Source organism: Pan paniscus, chromosome 2 (genome assembly GCF_029289425.2).
Source record: "Pan paniscus chromosome 2, NHGRI_mPanPan1-v2.0_pri, whole genome shotgun sequence".
NCBI lineage: Eukaryota > Metazoa > Chordata > Mammalia > Primates > Hominidae > Pan > Pan paniscus.
In genome coordinates, this window is record NC_085926.1 from 186006750 (window position 1) to 186025989 (window position 19240).

Here is a 19240-nt window from a genome sequence, read left to right on the forward strand (position 1 = left end):
ATACAACATGTTCTTTTGGTATTTTATGTTTTTAAAAAACCACTTAAGTATTTTCTACTGATATTGAAACTTGCTTGCTATATTAACCAAATGCAAAGGAATGCTACACAGCTGGTAAAAGAAGAGAGAAGAAATAGCATGATGTTTCCATTCTCTTGCTCTTTTGGACCTGCCTCAAACCTTAGGACAAATTATTAGTTATTCACTTAGCAATTGCCTGTTGATGCTTACTATAACCAAGGTGATTTCAAAACACTAAATGGCCTTGAAGAACTCACAATACAGCAAACACATTACAGCATTACTGCCACTACTTTATGATTACTACTACTACTGCTAATATGAGATATGAAGTATTAGATACCTGAAGAGACATATAGGAAACTGGAGGAGGGTTACAATAACAATGGTTCAGCAGGGCGCGATGGCTCACGCCTCTAATCCCATCCCTTTGGGAGGCCAAGGTGGGTGGATCACCTGAGGTCAGGATTTCGAGACCAGCCTGGCCAACATGGTGAAACACCATCTCTACTAAAAATACAAAAATTAGCTGGGCTTGGTGGTGGTGCTTGTAATCCCAGCCGCTTGGGAGGCTGAGGCAGGAGGATTGCTTGAACTCGGGAGGCGGAGGTTGCAGTGAGCCAAGGTCGCACCACTGCACTCCAGCCTGGGCGACCTAGCTCTCAGAAAAAAAAAAAAAAAAAACCATAAACAAAAACAACGGTTCCACTATCAGGGGAGCCTTCAGGGAGAAGGTGTTGCCTGAACTAGTTTTGAAGGACAGTAGGATTTGTATCACAGACATTTTAGGTAGGCCAGGAGTGGTGGATTTCCTAGCAATCAAAGATGTGGAGGTGGAAAAGCGTGAGGTAGGTCTGCCAGAACACAGAGGGCAGGAAGGGGAACAGGGAGAGAGAATGCTAGAAAGGATGACTTAGGGATTATATGCCATAGAGGTATTTATGATTTGTTTTCTTGCTTATGTATTCTCTTCATGATAGAAAACATTTTTAAAATATAAGTTTATCTTTATAATCCATAATAGGTGACTCATTCAATAAAACTTGAAAAAAATAGAGATTTCAAAACATAATACTTTTTATTACTTAATAACTTGCTCTACTTCTTTCCAGTATTTTTTTTCACAGATGTGGAGATCTAGATTCAAAAAAAAAAACTGTTCTAATCATACTTGAGTTTCTCAAACCCATGTTAAATTTTCCATGAGAGATAGGTCCTTTAAGAGAAATTTATGTCCAATTACAGGATTAGTCTCCTAAGAGATAAAAAGGGTCAGTGAAAGAGATAAAAAGGAAGCTTTTTGCCAGAAGCTAGTGTGGGAGGGCACTAATCTCTTCCTGTTCTTGCAGAGACAGATTTGTTCAATGATGGGTGATCTTAATCGGTGAGCATGTTCCTTCAGTACTTCCTGATGAGGTGGTGGCTCTCTATTGACCATCAGAGTGGTTTGCCAATCATACACACCATCACTCACTTCCCCATTCTTTTTTTTTTTTTAATTTTATTTATTTTTTTTTTGAGATGGAGTCTTGCTCTGTCTCCCAGGCTGGAGTACAGTGGTGCGATCTCAGCTCACTGCAACTTCTGCCTCCTGGGTTCAAGCAATTCTCCTGCCTCAGCTTCCCTAGTAGCTGGGACTACAGGCACACACCACCATCCCCAGCTGATTTTTTGTATTTTTAGTAGAGACTTCCCAGGCTCAAGCAATATTCCTACCTCTTTGTATTTTTAGTCTCAACTTCTGACCTTGTGATCCACCTGCCTAGGTCTCCCAAAGTGCTGGGATTACAGGCGTGAGCCACCACGCCTGGCCCCCCATTCTTAAATTCTTAATTTTGGTTCCATTCTTGGTCCATAGAATATGTCTTAACCCAGTGTTTCTCAGACTTTAGTATGTGTAGGAATTACCAGGAAATCTGGTTAAAGTGCAGCTCCTGATTCAGCAGGTCTAGGGTAGGATGGAGATTTTGTCTTTTGTCTTCCTTCTTTTCTTTTCTTTTCTTTCTTTTCTTTCCTTTCCTTTTCTTGCTTTCTTCTGACGGAGTTTCACTCTTGTTCTCCAGGCTGGAGTGCAGTGGTATGATCTCAGCTCACTGCTCAAGCAATTCTCCTGCCTCAGCCTCCTGAGTAGGTAGGATTACAGTTGCCTGCCACCATGCCTGGCTAATTTTTTTGTATTTTTAGTAGAGATGGGGTTTCACCATGTTGGCCAGGCTGGTCTCGAACTCCTGGCCTCAGGTGATCCGCCCACCTCAGCCTCCCAAAGTGCTGGGATTACAGGCATGAGCCACCGCGCCCAGACTGATATTTTGTATTTCTAACAAGCTTCCGGGGGATGCTCTTGCTACTGGTCCAGGGACCACACTTTGAGAAGCAAGGCCTTAGGGTACTTTCTTTTTCAAACCTAATCTGTCTTTTTGTTGCTTTCACACAAGCAAAACAAATTAACTTGTTCACAGCCTTTCTTCTGCAAATCTATATAGATATCCCTTTAATTACTTTTGGCAATTTATCATTGCCAAAAAAGCTAAAACCACAGGAATTTTTATTCCTTTCTAGGTAAACGGTTTCTACCATCTGGATGCTTGGATACTTAAAGGACTTGTTGCTGTTTTTCTTTACTCCTGATGGGTATATGTATGAATAGCTTTTCTTTGATTGTGTTTTGAATACAGTGGACCTTTGCACTTGCGTACTTACGTAAAACTGCCGCTCAGGAGAGTCTCTTTAATTATGCCCTCAATCATTGTTTCCAAACAATTATCCTGCTTTCTTCCTAAGGGGCTTCAATCATTCTCAGGTTGGATCTCTGACCCCTGTCTTACATAGATCATTCTCTCTTTCTATTTAATCTGTTTGTGCTATCCTCTGTAAGCTAGAAGACATTCTCAAGTTTACCCTCTATATTACAGACTAAATTTTCTCAGGTCATTTCTGCTTTTGGTTCTTTTCCCCAAAGTGAAAGTTAATTCTACTATTGCACTTTTATTTTCCTAAAGTACTTTTTTTCATTTTATTCATTTCCCATTTTAGTCTGAAATGTTGCCTGCTGTCTTTTCATGTCGAGCTTTCTTTTTATAATTCATGTTTTTGTTTCAAAAGGCAATGCCTTTAAGCTTTTAGAGAAAGAATGCCAAAACATTCTTTATTATTTTTCTTCTGGTTCCTCCAAAAAATCTTTTCTAGAAGGTTGTTCTCCCTTTGTAGCTCCAGGATGATGTTCTCTTTTCCCTTGTTCTGTAAGTGTAATGGACATTTGTCATTATTTGCTCATCTCAGCATCTGTATCCCCTCCACACACACCTTTCTATGTTTGGAGAATATTCCATTTTATGAAGCAAAGCTTGCCTTCCATATAGAAACTGAAAATACGAAAAACTCACTTTCTTTTTTTTTTGTTTTCTGTTTTTTTTGAGACGGAGTCTCACTCTTTCACCCAGGCCGGACTGCAGTGGCACGATCTCGGCTCACTGCAAGCTCCGCCTCCTGGGTTCACACCATTCTCCTGCCTCAGCCCCCTGGAAAAACTCACTTTCTAAGTCTTCCTTGCAATTAGGATGCACAGAGTAGGCACTGCCAGCCAGATGTGTATGTTCCAGCCATTGACTAACACAAGTGGTTCAAGGAAACAGAGCAGAACTGGCCACATGCAGTTTCCAGACGCAACATGACAGCTGTTTTACAGGCAGCACCCTGTGTTAGGGATGCTTGTGGTGCAAGTAATGTCCATAACCAGTAGTTGCTTTAAGAGTGTCACCACTGGACTAAATAGTTTCATTTCTGGTATAGAGATTCTGAACCTGTTCTTTCATGTCAAAGTAGACTCTAGAAACTACTCAATATCTTTTTAATAAATTATTTCCCACTTACGTTGTCAGAGTCCAATTCACTACTTAAAACTGAGAATCCTGCCTGACACAATCAATGCATTTTAAATAGACCCCACCGTGGTCTTATTTTCTGCTTACTTTTCTTCAAGTGAGCTATAATCTGCTACTTTGATACAGTAGACCCTTGATTCCACTCTATCTACTTAGGCCCTTGCCAAATCCATCCCCAGAGGAGAGCTGGATGTCATATTCTGTTTTTGGCTCAATTCTTGGTGTCCTCAGGCTTTTTTCCTGTGCGTGTCTGTTGGTTGGGGCCGAGATTTTCTAGCTCTGAAAAAGTAGAAATAAATGTCTAATGGTGAACGGGATAGCTAACCAGTACTCTGCTGGATACAGAGCTTGCCCAAAGGCCCAGAGTTTCTTCACTTACAAAATTAGAAGCCACATACATGTGCATACATGAAGGTTGACCCCAAGGTGATAAGGCAGGCTAGGAGAGACCAGAGGCAAGAACTGAGCTCACACAAGGCCAGTCCCACTGTTTAGAACAACCATCCTGAGCACAGCTCTGGGCAGCCCATTGCTTGCTCAAGAATCCTCCGAGGACTTAAGTCCATATCCAGGATAGATTGCCTGCTGCTCTGCCATACCCCAGTGCTTTCTCCGTTCCTTTCTTTGAATAATCTCCTCCCTTCTTTGATCCAAATTTTGCCAGTTCTGTTGCCTCCTTCCTCATAAGCTCATCTTTTCTTATTCTCCCCATGCTATGCTCAAACCATAATGAACTATTTTTAATTCTCTTAGTTTACAACAATCTTGAAATATAATTCTGTCTTTGCATGTGCTGTATACTTTGGCTAGAGCACTCCTCATTACCCTACATTTCTTCACCTAGCTAACACTTAATCTTCTTTCAGGTCTCATTTTACCTGTTGTTTCTTTCTGCAAATCTTCTCTGCCCTCCTGCTCCTCAAGACCTATGTGCACTTCCAATGGGCTCCCATAACACTCCGACTCATCCTTACCTTAACACAGATCACTCTACAGTAACTGAATATATACATACTTGTTTATATTTGTTTTTACTTGTTTATAACCTGAACTAGTGTGTTACACCTTCTTGGCCATAACGTATTATATGTTGTTCGTGGTATTCAGTTATCTACCTGTTTTATAGTAGGTACTTAAAAATAATTGTGAAATAATAAAAGAACAAAAAGAATTCTACTCCTCTCTGCACACCCATCACATTTTAAAATACAGTAAGTATACACTTTATGTAAAGTATGTATATACAGCTTATTAGCCTTTTTTTTTTCATAGAGTAGGATCCATGACTGCTTCAAGTCAAGTAAGTATCATGTTCAGGAGCTTCTGCATTAATAGGTACTCAAGAAAGTTTATTTGAAGAAGTTCCATGCTATAGGGTAACCAAAATGTCAATCACCCAAATTGGGCGACTTTTGAGAGTAAAAGGCAATGCTATTAATGCTATTAGCCTAAGAAGGCCATGTGCAGTGGCTCACACCTGTAATCCCAGCACTTTGGGAGGCTGAGGTGGGTGGATCACCGGAGGTTGGGAGTTCAAGACCAGCCTGACCAACATGGAGAAACCCCACCTGTACTAAAAATACAAAATTAGCCGGGCGTGGTGGCGCATGCCTGTAATCCCAGCTACTCAGGAGGCTGAGGCAGGAGAATCACTTGAACCTAGGAGGCAGAGGTTGTGATGAGCCGAGATTGCATCACTGCATTCCAGCCTGGGCAACAAGAGCAAAACTCCATCTCTAAATAAATAAATAAATAAATAAAATTAGCCAGAGAAGATAGTCATGATTTAGGATTGTCCAGGGCAACATGGATATACAGTACCCTATTTAGATAGCAACACACCATTGCCAGATCATTAATAGTTGCTTTTTTGATTGTAAGACGGAAGGTGCTGGGCCAGGGGGAGTTTCTTGCATTACATTCACTAAAAGGTCAAACCGAGTATGAAAGATGATCATCTCATAGTCAAATATGAAGCAGTGAGTTAGTGACAGGCATAGATAAACTGCCCAGGATTCTCAATTCTCTTATTCTTCATCCCAATGAATGCTATTTGTCTTTTGATTAAGTGGGATGCATGCAATGGTAGACACTGAAATTTAGATTTTTTTTTGAACTGTAATAATTAGTCCTTACAACATAGAAACAAAATCAAATCTGTTTCTTCTTACATCTGCCACAGCAATCAGACATAATCCTTTAATGTAATCAGAGGTAGGAATAAAATGTCAAAGCCTTGTGCTTTAAAGAATTTAATTGGAGATTCAGCCATCGTCCCAAAGCAGCAACCACTTTTCTTCCTTAAAGAAAAGCTCTCAGAGCATTTAGACATTAGTTCAGTAATCCTCAATTTCAGAGCTTGGTGCTGGAAAGTTATCTACATTCTACTTGGGGAAATTAAGGCTCAATATATATTGAATTTAGGTCAGTTTGTGGTTTAGTAGATCCATTCTTAATAGGTTGACAAATTAAGGGTCAAATAGACCACAAAAGAACACTGGGGGTTCACTTTGAAAGCAGCGGGTGAAAACATTGAGTGGGGATAGGAAAAGCAGTGTCAGGAACCATGAACTTCAACCAGAAATTCCATACATTTGCATAGTGTTTACAGTTTGTAATGTACTTTTACATTCATTGTTTTATCTGGTCCATGCCATAAAGATACAGAAGGTGGGACAGGAATGAGGATCTTCATCCTGTAGAAGAAAGAAAGAAAGAAAGAAGGAAAGAAAGAAAGAGAGAGAGAGAAAGAAAGAAAGAAAGAAAAGAAAGAAAGAAAGAAAGGAAGGAAGGAAGGAAGGAAGGAAGGAAGGAAGGAAGGAAGGAAGGAAGGAAGGAAGGAAAGAGAGAGGGAAAGAAAGGAAGGAAAAAGGAACGAAAGAAAGAAAGAAAGGAAGAAAGAAAGAGAAAGAAAAATGAATAAGGCTCAGGGAGAGGAAATTACTTATTCGGGATCATATGTTTATCACAGAGTTGGGACTAGAGCCCAGGTCTCTTGCTTCCCAATCTGAGCATCCTCCCTGGGCTCAGTGATGTGGTTGAGGGCTTCATCTCAACCACATCTCCGTGGGAAACCTAAAGAAATGTGACCAGTCCTACTTGGAACTTATAAATGCCACCCAAACCATTCAAGCTTCTTGTATTTCTGCTCAGGAAATCTTAAAGGGCTTCACTTCTTTCCTGCCTATTATGCCATGTGTCACAGGCAAAGAGAAAGTTTATAATAAACTCGTGTGCTGAAAGGAAACTAGATCTTTTAGCCAGAGCCTTTTCAGTGCCTCAGCTTACAAGTGGTAGCCACCTGGGTGATCTGGAGCTAGAGCGAATCAGGATTGAGAGGTGAGATATTAAGGTAGTATGGTGTTCTGTGAGTTAGCCTGATAAATGAGGGAATACCATGTGCCTTAGTGGGACTTTGTAAGGTTCAAATGGAAGGTGAAAATACTGGAAGCTTTTCGGTTTAAAAAATCATGTACACCTGGCGCGGTGGCTCACGCCTGTAATCCCAGCACTTTGGGAGGCTGAGGCCGGCAGATCACCTGAGGTCAGGAGTTCGAGACCAGCCTGGCCAACACATACTGAAACCCCACCTCTGCTTAAAAAAATACAAAAATTAGCTGGGCGTGATGGTGCACATCTGTAATCCCAGCTACTTGGGAAGCTGAGGAAGGAGAATCACTTGAACCCAGGAGGTGGAGGTTGCAGTGAGCAACCGGGAGGTGGAGTTTGAGATTGCGCCACTGCACTCCAGCCTGTGCGACAAAAAAAAAATCATGTTAGGGCCACGGATATGAATTACTGCCCTACTATTCTCTATAGGTATCTATTTTTATTCCAGTTTGTTTATTTTAGCATTGTGCTAACGTTGTATATTCAAACTACATTTGAATTTTCCTTGTGAACATACGGTGGAGTCCACCCTACTGTAAGTGTTGATGATTGAAATAAAATCATGTGGACATTTTTGCTTAAAGTTATCCTTGAAAAATACTTAGGATACAATCCCCTTTCCTCTAGCTTTGGGACTAATCACAATTTATTGGTTGAGCACCAGAAGCAGCAACTGGCTTTTAACTGGGGCCATGCTGAATAAAATATAGGTATCTTTATTTATTTTATTATTATCTTTTGAGACACAGTCTCGCTCTGTCACCCAGGCTGGAGTGCAGTGGCACGATCTCACTGTAACCTCTGCCCCCACCCCCGGTTCAAGCGATTCTCCTATCTCAGCCTCCTGAGTAGCTGGGATTACAGGCACCTGCTACCAAGCCCAGCTAATTTTTGTATTTTTAGTAGAGACTGGGTTTCACCAGGTTGGCCTGGCTGGGCTCGAACTCTTGACCTCAAGTGATCCGCCCGCCTCAGCCTCCCAAAGTGCTGGGATTACAGGTATGAGCCACCACCCACCGGCCAAATATGGGTATCTTTAAACAGTAAAATCAACAAGGTAAGAGCACTCCATGAAAAGCAGGTAAAGATGTGAGAACTAGTATGGGCCAGGAGGTTCAGGTCTTGCATCTCCACTCACAAGAATCCTGGTGGAGAGGATCACCATTTAAATTTAAATTGTTGCCTCTTGGGCCGGGAGTGGTGGCTCACCCCTCTTATCCCAGCTCTTTGGGAGGCTGAGGCGGTTGAATCACTTGTGGTAAGGAGTTTGAGACTAGCGTGGCCAGCGTGGTGAAACCCTGTCTGTACTAAAAATACAAAAAAAATTTTCAAGTGTGGCACACACTTGTAATCCTAGTGATTACAAAATTTAAAAGTGACACATTTATTGTAAGAAAATTAGAAAATTTAGGTAAGCAAAAAGAATAAATAATTCTACCACTTTAAAACAATCACTTTTATAACATTAAGCATACCCTTTCAAATCCTTTAAAAATTACATCTATGCTTTTTCTCCCACTTTAAAATATCATGTAACCAAAAGAAATGAAAATATATGTCCACATAGAAATATGTACCTGAATGGTCACAGCAGCTTCATTCATTGTAGCCCCCAAACGGAAATAAGCCAAATGTTCAGCAACTGATGAATGAGTAAAGAGAATATGGTATATCAATATAATTGAATATTATTTGGCCATAAAAAGGAAAAAAATATTAATACATTATGCTCCAACATTAATGAACCTTGAAAACATGGTAAGTGGAATAAATCAGATGCAAAAGTTCACACGTTCCATGATTCCATTTACATGAAATGTCCAGAAAAAGCAGATCTTATAGAGACACAAAGTAGATTAGTAGATATTTGGGTCTGAAGATAAGAATAGGCAATGACTATAAATGGGTGCAAGGTTTCATTTTGGGGTGATGGAACTGCTCTAATATTAGAATGCAGTGATGGTTATGCAATTCCATAAATTTACTAAATTTATTAAAACCACTTCTGCCTAAAGTGAATGAATTTTATGGTATGCAGATTATACCTCAATTAAACTGTGTATATATACATGTATATATAGAAGACATATATATAATATATATAACATATGTATATATAATATATGTATTATATATTATACGTATACATATATGTATAATATATGTATATATAAAGAGATTTATATAGATATATATCATGGACTTCTTTCTATTTATCTAAAACTGACCTAATATCTGCTGTGATGCTTAGGGAGTCAGTGAGACTGTGGATTGCAGCCATGAATGAGGCAAAGCACATCCTAAAGCCTATTCCAGGTACCCAGCTCATCAAGAACTGGCAGACCTTCTTCAGCTCCATGCAACTCAAACCTTTGGACATTATCCTTTACCTCCTGCTTCTGTTGTTGTGTGAAGACAAAAATGTTCATGCCATGTTTGTGTTTCCCCAGTGGGTCCTCGGTTGTGTCTCCAGGATCATCGTTGCCTGCCCCATCACCATCAAAGGAGCCTCTCAGCTGCAGTGGTGGATCCAGCCCATCCAGTGGTCCACCTGGGAGGTCTCAGCCAAGCTATCTCAACACACTCCTCTGCTTGGAATTGGTATTATGTATTATCTTTGTTTTAGGATGTAGGGTAGGAAGTGAGTCTATTAATGTTTTTTTCAACACTGTATTCCCAGGCCTAATAAGGCTAGTAGGTGCAGTAATAACCTGTTGTTAGAGCAAAAAAGATGGCATAAATTGTCTCCCTTGTTGTTTGAGCCTCTTTGAAACTTTTCATTGGTAGTGAACACAAAAAGGATTAAAGCTCTGCCTACCAACATCTCTGCTACAAGAGACTGGCCCCCACTGTGAGAATGCTCTGCCTGATCTCTGAAGATTCACAGGCTTCCAGGCACCATCATATCTCTTCTAAGTCCTGCACTTACCTGAGGTCAAAAGCCTTTAGATTGGTACAGGTGGCCGAGTTGGGATATAACAAAATGCATTCAGACAATCCGATCCTGTGATCTGGCAAAATGCAAAACACTATAGCCACTTACTAAAAACTGGGTAACATTGTGCAGAAACTCAGGGGACAGATACAAATGATTGTTTGTCCATATTGATTTGATTCCTGTAAGCTAATGAAGAAATTAGCTTGTGACATCAAAGACCTAGTACTCAATAAAAAGAGAAAACATTCATTTAGGAAGTCTGATGATACATTCTTTTCATTTTACATTCACTTTCTTCATTCTACAATGAGATGTGAAGAAGAGAGAGTAAGCAAACCTTTTATAATCTGTTTTATTTTATTTTATTTATTTTTTTGAGAGGGAGTCTCACTCTGTCCCCCAGGCTGGCATGCAGTGGCACGATCTTGGCTCACTGCAACATCCACCCACTGGGTTCAAGCGATTCTCCTGCCTCAGCCTCCCAAAGTGCTGGGATTACAGGTGTGAGCCACCATGCCCGGTCTATAAACTGTTTTATTATCTTTAGTGTTGCATTCACTACAAGCCTGCACTACTATTTACCATGTTAAGTTTTTAACCTCTTTTCAAAAGGCTGATGCTCATTGGGCCGAGCTGGAGTCACTGTCACCCAAAGGCCTGGTTTGTATATGACACTGGTACTATAATCTTGGAAAAGACCTATGTTCAACTATAGAAGAGGATACATAAAATATTAAAACTGTCACTTATGCTTAGTTATTTCTGAAAAAAGATGCCCTTAGGTATCTTTTTAAATTTTGTTTATATAAAGTTGCAAAATAACCACGGCTTTAATTTCATGTCTATTCTAGTAGCAGAACGATGTTATCAGAAAATTTATACAATTTATGTATAATTGTTAGAAGGCCTAGAAAGTGCACACACAGCACATTGTAACAAATGACCAATATTAGTCCTGTCTCTTCCCCTTGACCCTCCTGATGCCTGCTCAGAGTCATGGTCTAAAGAAACATGACCAGTCTTCCAGAGAGACAGCATCAATTGTGTTGCTTTTCTATCCACATTGAGTGAAGGAGTGATTCACTCATTCACTCACTTACTGGTTGACATTTGGTTATAAGTGCCAGGTACTGCCTTGGCTGCTGGGGAAGAGAAATGAACAAGACATGAAGACTACTATAAAGAATCCTATATTTGCATGGAGGAGATCAAATACACTGATGAAAAATTGTAATACATTGGGATAATGAGATGGGTATCTTTTTGAGAAAATAGAGAAGTTATTTTCATATTAATGGAGGGAGTTTGGAAGGAATGGGCAATGGGAGGGGGTTGGCTGGACATGTAGAATCTGCAGATTCAGAGATGGCCCTGGAAAGTCTTTTAGGTTCAAGAGGAGAAAACTAAACATGCAAAAGCCCAGAGGCAGGAAGTAAAGGAAGTGGTGTGTGTGTGTGTGTGTGTGTATGTGTGTGGTGGAGGAGGGGGTGTTGGAGGTATAATTTATAGTTGGAAAAGGCCATCAGGATTTGATCATGAAATGAGGAAGGGGAAGCTGCAGGGTATGAACTTAATTTGGTTGATATTATTGAACCCTATCAGTCCATTATCACACAGCTAATAAAGACATACTCAAGACTGGGAAATTTATAAGGGAAAAAAGTTTAATTGACTCTCAGTTCAGCATGGCTGGGAGGCCTCAGGAAACTTACAATCATGGCAGAAGGGGAAGCAAACATGTCCTTCTTCATGTGGCAACAGGAGGCAGAAGAATGAGTGCCCAGTGAAGGGGAAAGACCCTTATAAAACCATCAGATCTCATGAGAACTAACTCACTATCACAAGAACGGGAGGGGGGAGATCGCCCCCATGGTTCAATTAGCTCCACCTGGTCCCTCCCGTGACATGTGTGGATTATGGGAACTGCAATTCAAGATGAGATTTGGGTGGGGACACAGCCAAACCATATCAGGAACGTTTACAAGATTTGCAGTATGACATAGCATACTATGCTTCTGGAATATGAATTTGGTCACTGGGTAGAATGTAACATCAAATTGAAAAACTGGGAGAGTGTTAGAGACCACCAAATCTAAGAACCCAATTGAATAGATAAAGAAACTCAGAATAGAGAGGAAGTGACTTGCCAAAAGATTGCACAGTAATTTAGGGTAAGGCAAGGACCATAAACATTTCTCTCTTGTGTCCCTCTCCATGCTAGTTTGTTTGTTTGTTTGTTTTTTTGAGACAGAGTCTTGCTGTGTCAACCAGGCTAGAGTGCATTTGGTTGTAAGTGCCAGGTACTGCCTTGGCTGCTGGGGAAGAGAAATGAACAAGACATGAAGAAGACTATAAAGAATCCTATATTTGCATGGAGGAGATCAAACACACTGATGAAAAATCAGTGATCTTCGCTCACCGGAACCACCACCTCCCAGGTTCAAGTGATACTTGTGCTCCAACCTCCCGAGTAGGTGGGATTATAGACGTGTACTACCATGCCCTGCTAATTTTTGTATTTTTAGTAGAGATGAGGTTTCACATGTTGGCCAGGCTGGTCTCAAACTCCCAACCACAGGTGATCCACCTGGCTCGGCCTCCCAAAGTGTTGGGATTACGGGCGTGAGCCACCGCACCTGGCCCCCATGCTAGTCTTGATTGCTACTTCCAAATGCCTGGGCTCCTCTCATTGGTCTGCTTGCATTCAGGCCCCATCACTTGAAGTTATCTGAAAGAGAAGGCTGAGGACTCCCGAGGGAAAAGGGAAGCTATGCAAACAGAGATAAGCAGGGAGAGGTAAGATGTGCTTGGAAAACTACTAGAAGGAGGGTGGAGGGTGGGGGCACATAAAGGCCTGGAAGAAATGAGGCTGAAGGGACAAGTAGGTGCCAAATTATGAAGGTCCGTGCAAACCATACTAGAGGCATTTGGCCTGATAGGTTTTAGGCTCTCAGAGGCAACAGCAGATGGGTATTTACCTTCTATCACCCATGGCCCTCTTATTCTTATTATTTTTCTAATAGCCTCTTCAGAACTTTTCCTCTTGCTCAGCTGTAGGAGATCATAAGTTCCTTACGCTTGAGTGTTCAAACTGAGAGCAGATGGTCACTCAACAGTGGGTGAGCAAGGTGCCAGGTTGCCAGGGATCAGCGTGGAATCTTAGCTTACCTACCCTCAGCTGAGTAAGAGCTTACTCAGCTTGGGGCCGGGCGCAGTGGCTCATGCCTGTAATCCCAGCACTTTGGGAGGCCGAGGAGGGCAGATCACGAGGTCAGGAGATCGAGACCAGCCTGGCTAACCTGGTGAAACCCCATCTCTACTAAAAATACAAAAAAAAAAAAAAAAAAAAAAAATTAGCCGGGCGTGGTGGCGAATGCCTGTAGTCCCAGCTACTCAGGAGGCTGAGGCAGGAGAATGGTGTGAACCCAGGAGGTGGAGCTTGAAGTGAGCAGAGATCGCATCACTGCACTCCAGCCTGGGCGACAGAGCAAGACTCCACCTCGAAAAAAGAAAAAAAAAAAAGAGCTTACTCAGCTCTTAACACAGAGCTAGTACTTAAACTCCCTGGGCTTTGGTTTCTTCATGGATAAAGTAAAAAAATAATAATGCCAACCTCAGAAGGGGTCTTGTGAGAGTGAAGTGAAATGTATATGAAAACTCCTTAAAATATCGCCCAGCACTCCAAATAAGGACTGGCATGAGCTACACAAAGGCCACGCGTACAGGACTGTAATGGATGCAAACGAAAGGCAGGACCCAAGCCCAGCTTGCCTAAAAGTCTTTTATGCCATTACTGAACCCATGAAAATGCTGCTGGTAGCCTTTAGGCCACCAGTGTGCTATCCTTGGACCAAACGACCCCACACTACACCTGAAATTCTGTGTTTTAGCCTCTGAATTGGTAAACCAGTATTTTTCTACCACTGAGTGCAAATTCATACAACCTTTCCATTTCATGCAAGCGCCTGCACATAGAAAGTTGTAACAGGAGGTTGAGAAAAGTAAGAGTACGAAAGAAACCAGAACAGTCAATGGGAATGAGGCTTTTGGTAGGGTTAGCACTGACGACAGCACTGTATGCAGTTCACTAAGCATCCAGATTATGACTTGGGTGGTTGTACTCCTGGGAAGTTCCTCATGAGTCAGAATTATCTTTTGTAGTTAACTTTATATGATGTTCATGCTAACACCATGCTCACCATGCTCACCTGAGCAATTCATAAACATTTCAGGAGGAGAAACACAGTGACTTCCCCAACACACCCATACAACAGTTTCGACATAATTAGTAGCATTTCTGGATCCAGCACAGTACTCTTATAATGTATATGATGGAAGAAATGAACAACTCTAATTACACCTTATTAAATCTTAATCCTCATTAGGACCCTATTATTCCTTATAAGTGAGTTACTGAAGGAAAAAAAAAAAGGAAATGCTGGTCAAGTCCCGTTATATTCCATGAGGATTGAGATAATCCATTTTTACTTCATGTAACATTGGAATTCTTTTCATACTAAACAGTAGTACTCAGAATGTGAGTATGCTGAAATGTTTGAGTGAGTGGATTGTGTTTTGATAGGATCTGAGCTTTTCAGAACCCCAGAAAAAAATCTCTCCAAGAGCCCGTATCTCCCATTTCAAACTATGTTAGTTGCAAAGAGATAAATTCTTTATTAGTCTGTGGAATGGGTGGTTATTCTCGACCTTATCTCTCTGTTACTGCCTTCATATATATATATGTGTATATATATATGTGTATATATATGTGTGTGTGTGTATATATTTATATATATATAATATATATATATACATATTTTTGACAACAGTCTTGCTCTGTCCCCCAGGCTGGAGTGCAGTGGCGCAATCTCGGCTCACTAAAACCTTTGCCTCCCGGGTTCAAGCAATTCTCCTGCCTCAGCTTCCGGAATACCTGGGATTACAGGCGCTCGCCACCACGCCCAGCTAGTTTTTTGTATTTTTGGTAGAGACGGGGTTTTGCCATGTTGGCCAGGCTGGCTCGAGCTCCTGACCTCAGGTGATTTGCCCGCCTCGGCGTCCCAAAGTGCTGGAATTACAGGTGTAAGCCACCGCGCCCAGCCATGTTCATATTTTTGTATGTATACATTAGATAGTTGAGAGGAACACAGAGGTTAAGTAGTCTTACCCCTGAAATGTCTGAATTCAAACACTTATTAAGCACAAGGAAGGTGCTTAATAAATCCAATAACATGTGTTTTTACATTATTTCCTTAATTCCTGGTCAAAAGAATCCCACTAAAGTCCATCCTCAGAAGAACCACTTTTTGGAGTTTTTATGAATCAGTAGCTCATGGTGTACTCTCAACAGTTATGAATGGAATTAGGCCCTGCTAGAGGTCAGGGCCAGGTATGGAAAGATGAAGGGATTAGTCAGGAGACCTGGATGGGAGGAGGGGAAGACAGGTGCTTGGTCAGTCAGTTGTTTTGTGTTGGGCGAGTAACGTTTCTTAAGTTTTTGTCTGAAGTGTAAAGGGGGGACTACGCTCTGTCCTATCTAACTCACCTGAAGATGCAATAGCCGGGTGAGAGACTGCTTTCATTATGTGCTAACGTGAGGGATTACTTTAGATATTAATAGGAGAGAAGTGCAAGGAAAGGAAGTCTCAGGGTATGGAGTGCTTTCCTGGCCATGGCTGCTGCACGTCATAATCCCCTAACACAGTAAGTGGTGGTTCTCATCGTCGTTCACCCTTACAGATGTCAGAGGGGAAAGAAAAATCCAACTCAAAACTTCCAATGACAGGCTTGTCTGTATTCAAACCAGTTCATCTCGTTCGCAGACTTTTTTGAAGCTATAAGCACAGAGCAAGCTTTCTGGGCGGGGCTCAGAAGTAAACGTTAAACTCCAGGGATTCATTTATTTGAGCACAGGACAGAGGAAGTTGCCCTGAAGCAACTGATTGTCATTCATATTCAGGGCTCGCTGTCAACCAGGACCTTCCAGGAACTGGCTCTGGGCCAAGAGCAGTAGAAATCACTGGGTGGTCCGCACAGCTCGCGGGCATCTAACCTGCTTCAAGGCTCAGGGCTAAAAGGGAGCCAGGGCCCTTCCTGGAGGCGGGAACCCAAGTGGGAGGCAGAGCGCCTGGGCCCGCTCCTCGATCTGCTGAGTGACGACCCTGTACAAGTCATTTCTCTTCCGAGAGCTTCAGTTTCCTCACGTGCCAAGCGGACGGGTTGGAAGTTGGTCTTTGCCAGCTCTGACACCTTGTAAGTTTTGAGTCTTGCTGGGAATCCAGGGCGGGGCTCACGAGGAAAATCTTGGAAGGGGATTTCATGGCTGGATCTCTTCCACTCAAGCTCAGTGCCCTAATTTGACGCCTTAATAGTAGACGCAGGCTTTTCCATTTTCCAGGAGCCCCCTGACGCGGCCGCTTCCTCCTACGTCTCCTTCCTCTTCCTCTAGCTGGGGCAAAGTCTCCACATCTCCCTCTTTCCCTTCCTCCTTTGCAAGCTCCCTGCATTCCCGCGTCTCCTCCTCTTCCTCCCAGGAAATGCAATGCCCTCAGTGCGCCCACCTTTTGGCAAAGCCACTGCCGGCTGCGGGTTTCCCCTCCCCCGCCAGGCGAGCTCTGCGCGGCGGCTTCGCGGGCACACGCCTTCCCATACCTTACATGGACAAATGCGTGCAGGCAAAGTCAGGAATTCAGGCCCCTGACGTCAGCCTCCAGCGCTCAGGGCACCGCACGGGAGACCAAGGGGAGGGGGTGGGGACGGTGGGGAGGAAGGAGGGGGAAAGGCACCAACCAGCAGCCGCTCCAGCCCTGCCGAAGTTTCACTTTTTGTCTGTGGGTTCGTTCCCGGGTCCCGCGCGAGCTTTCCCGGGATAAGTAGCTTTAGCGATCGGGAGACAGCCGGGCGCTGCAAGGTAAGGGCTGGCTGCACGGCCCGGGGCGCGGGGCGCGGGGCGTGGGGCGCTGGGCGCGGGCGGCGCGCTCGAGGAGGCCAGTGTGGGGCGCGGGGCCGGGCCTGTCCGGGGCTGGGGACAATGGGAGGGGGAGTGCCCCGGCACCTCCTCCTCTGCCTCTGCCTCCGCCTCCAGCCGCCGCCGCCGCCGCCGCCGCCACCACCACCGCCGCTGCCCCGGCTGCCTCCTCCCTGAGGTATTGTTGCAAATCCTTCCTTCCCCTCACCCTCCGCCCGCGGGCGCCTCGGGAACCCCCAGCCCTCCCCCGGCGCGAGCGCCTCCGGGGTGGCAAGAGCGCGGGGCGCGCGCCCTGCTCTGGCCTGGCCCGCTGTGCGGAAGTGCCGGCCGCGGCCCAATCACGGGGTGCACGCCATGGGGGAGGGGGACCCAGAGTTTTTCCGAAAGCGTCGACCCCAGGCTAGGCGGGGTTGGAGCCTTGCGCGCCCCCTGCCCGGACTTTTCTGGGCGCCCAGGGGGCGGGGCCACGCCCATCCGCTTAGAGCTTTCGCGGAATCACAGTTGTCACAGCGGAAAGGGCCTAGACCCAGTCCTCCAAGTCCTCCCATTTTACAGTTGGGGCAGCTGAGGCCCAGAGAGAAGGAGGGTCGCCCGGAAGTTATTTACTAGAGGCCAAACCATAATTCAAATAGTTGGCTCCGGACTTAAGTTCCCTTTCTCTAAGCATTTCTCTAGCACCCTGTGTGTGGCAGACCCTGTGCTGGGTGTGTTGGACGTTGCCCTCAAGGAACTCAGTTGAACCTCGGAGTCAAACCTGGCCTAGGGTAGGAAATGCTAAGTGCTGGAGCAAAGGCGTGGACAAAGTTAAAGGAAGTTCCAGGGAGGGGGTTTGATTTTCTGGTCCCTGGGACGGCCTTTTGGAGAGTCCTGCACTGAATGGAGTTTTTGGAGGTTGAGGAGTTTCCTGAAGCCAGCTAGCGGCTTGGAGGAAGACATCTCTTCGAGGGAACCGTGGGCCAGAGAAGACTAAGTAGTGTGGGAAATGGAGATGAAAGGATAAATATTCTTTAGTTGGAGGCAAGGGGTTGGGGATGGGGGAGGTTGTGATATGAGATGAGCTAATCAGTGGAATTGTGCCTGGGTGCTTGGACAGGGCAGAGTCTTTGGAACCTCGGAGTCGCAGGAGAACTGAAAAATCTCTCTGGCTTCCCTTCCCTTAGAAGGGATCCACTGCTTTCCCTCCCCCAACACAAAACAACTAGCGAGAACTCAGGGTCTTCTCTGGGGCTTTTGCTGGTACCAAACTCACTTAACTGTGTTTCCAGTCCCCTTTCTCTTTCCATTCCTTCCCCTTTTACTAAATGTCTTGCCTTTCCTGTAAAATTCACTCTCACTAAGGTGTTGATGACTTCATGGCTTACCTTTCCCTGCACATGTGCATTTTAAGAAAGCCTAAAGTGAAGAAGGGGAAAGTGTGGCTAGGCACCTTTACAAAGCATCTAGCTCCCTCTCCCATCCTCCCCCTTCCTCAACTCTTATAGATAGAAGAATAGGTAAAGGTCCACAAAGGTGGGTGCTAGACCTAGAGCCTATGGTCAATAATGGCGGACAGTGGGGGGTTAGGACATCCAATACGGTTTTCTCCACTTCGTCACCAGTTTTTCTGCTTGCACAGTTCCTGCCAGCACCAGGGGGCAGTTAAAGGAAAAAGTGTGTGGGCCAGGCACGGTGGCTCACTTCTGTAATCCCAGCACTTTGGGAGGCCAAGGCGGGCGGATTGCCTGAGCTCAGGAGTTAGAAACCAGCCTGGGCAACATGGCAAAACCCTGTCTCTACTAAAAATACAAAAAATTAGCTGGGCGTGGTGGCGGGGAACTGTAGTCCCAGCTACTCGGGAGGCTGAGGCAGGAGAATCGCTTGAACCCGGGAGGCAGAGGTTGCAGTGAGTTGAGATCACACCACTGCACTCTAGCCTGGGCGACAGAGGGAGACTGCCTCTCAAAAACAACAAAAAACAACAACAACAAATAAAGGAGAGTGTGTATTTTTGCATTTAATTTCTACAATGCAGCCCCCAACCCCAACACCCAAAACTTTATAGTC

General features: G+C 43.9%; 1 protein-coding gene and 1 long non-coding RNA gene across 11 annotated transcripts in view; one reads left to right on the plus strand and one right to left on the minus strand.

Moving 5' to 3' along the window:
• Positions 1 to 404: 404 nt before the first annotated feature.
• On the minus strand, positions 405 to 17364 carry LOC129397487 (uncharacterized). Its single transcript, XR_008624957.2, has 3 exons — positions 17020 to 17364; positions 8870 to 8934; positions 405 to 3258 (listed from the first exon to the last, which is right to left on the minus strand). It is a non-coding gene; the product is annotated as an uncharacterized LOC129397487 (long non-coding RNA).
• The window catches only part of LPP (LIM domain containing preferred translocation partner in lipoma), a 738130-nt gene continuing 734596 nt past the window's right edge, over positions 15707 to 19240 (plus strand). For 3 of the 10 annotated variants that reach the window (XM_063603020.1, XM_063603016.1, XM_063603017.1), the window contains exon 1: positions 17283 to 17375. The gene's annotated coding sequence lies outside the window, so the exon portion shown is untranslated. Of the gene's footprint in view, positions 17141 to 17259; positions 17376 to 19240 lie in introns of those variants that run through there. The other 7 variants (XM_034957879.3, XM_014344489.5, XM_063603023.1 and 4 more) reach the window with 7 other exon arrangements.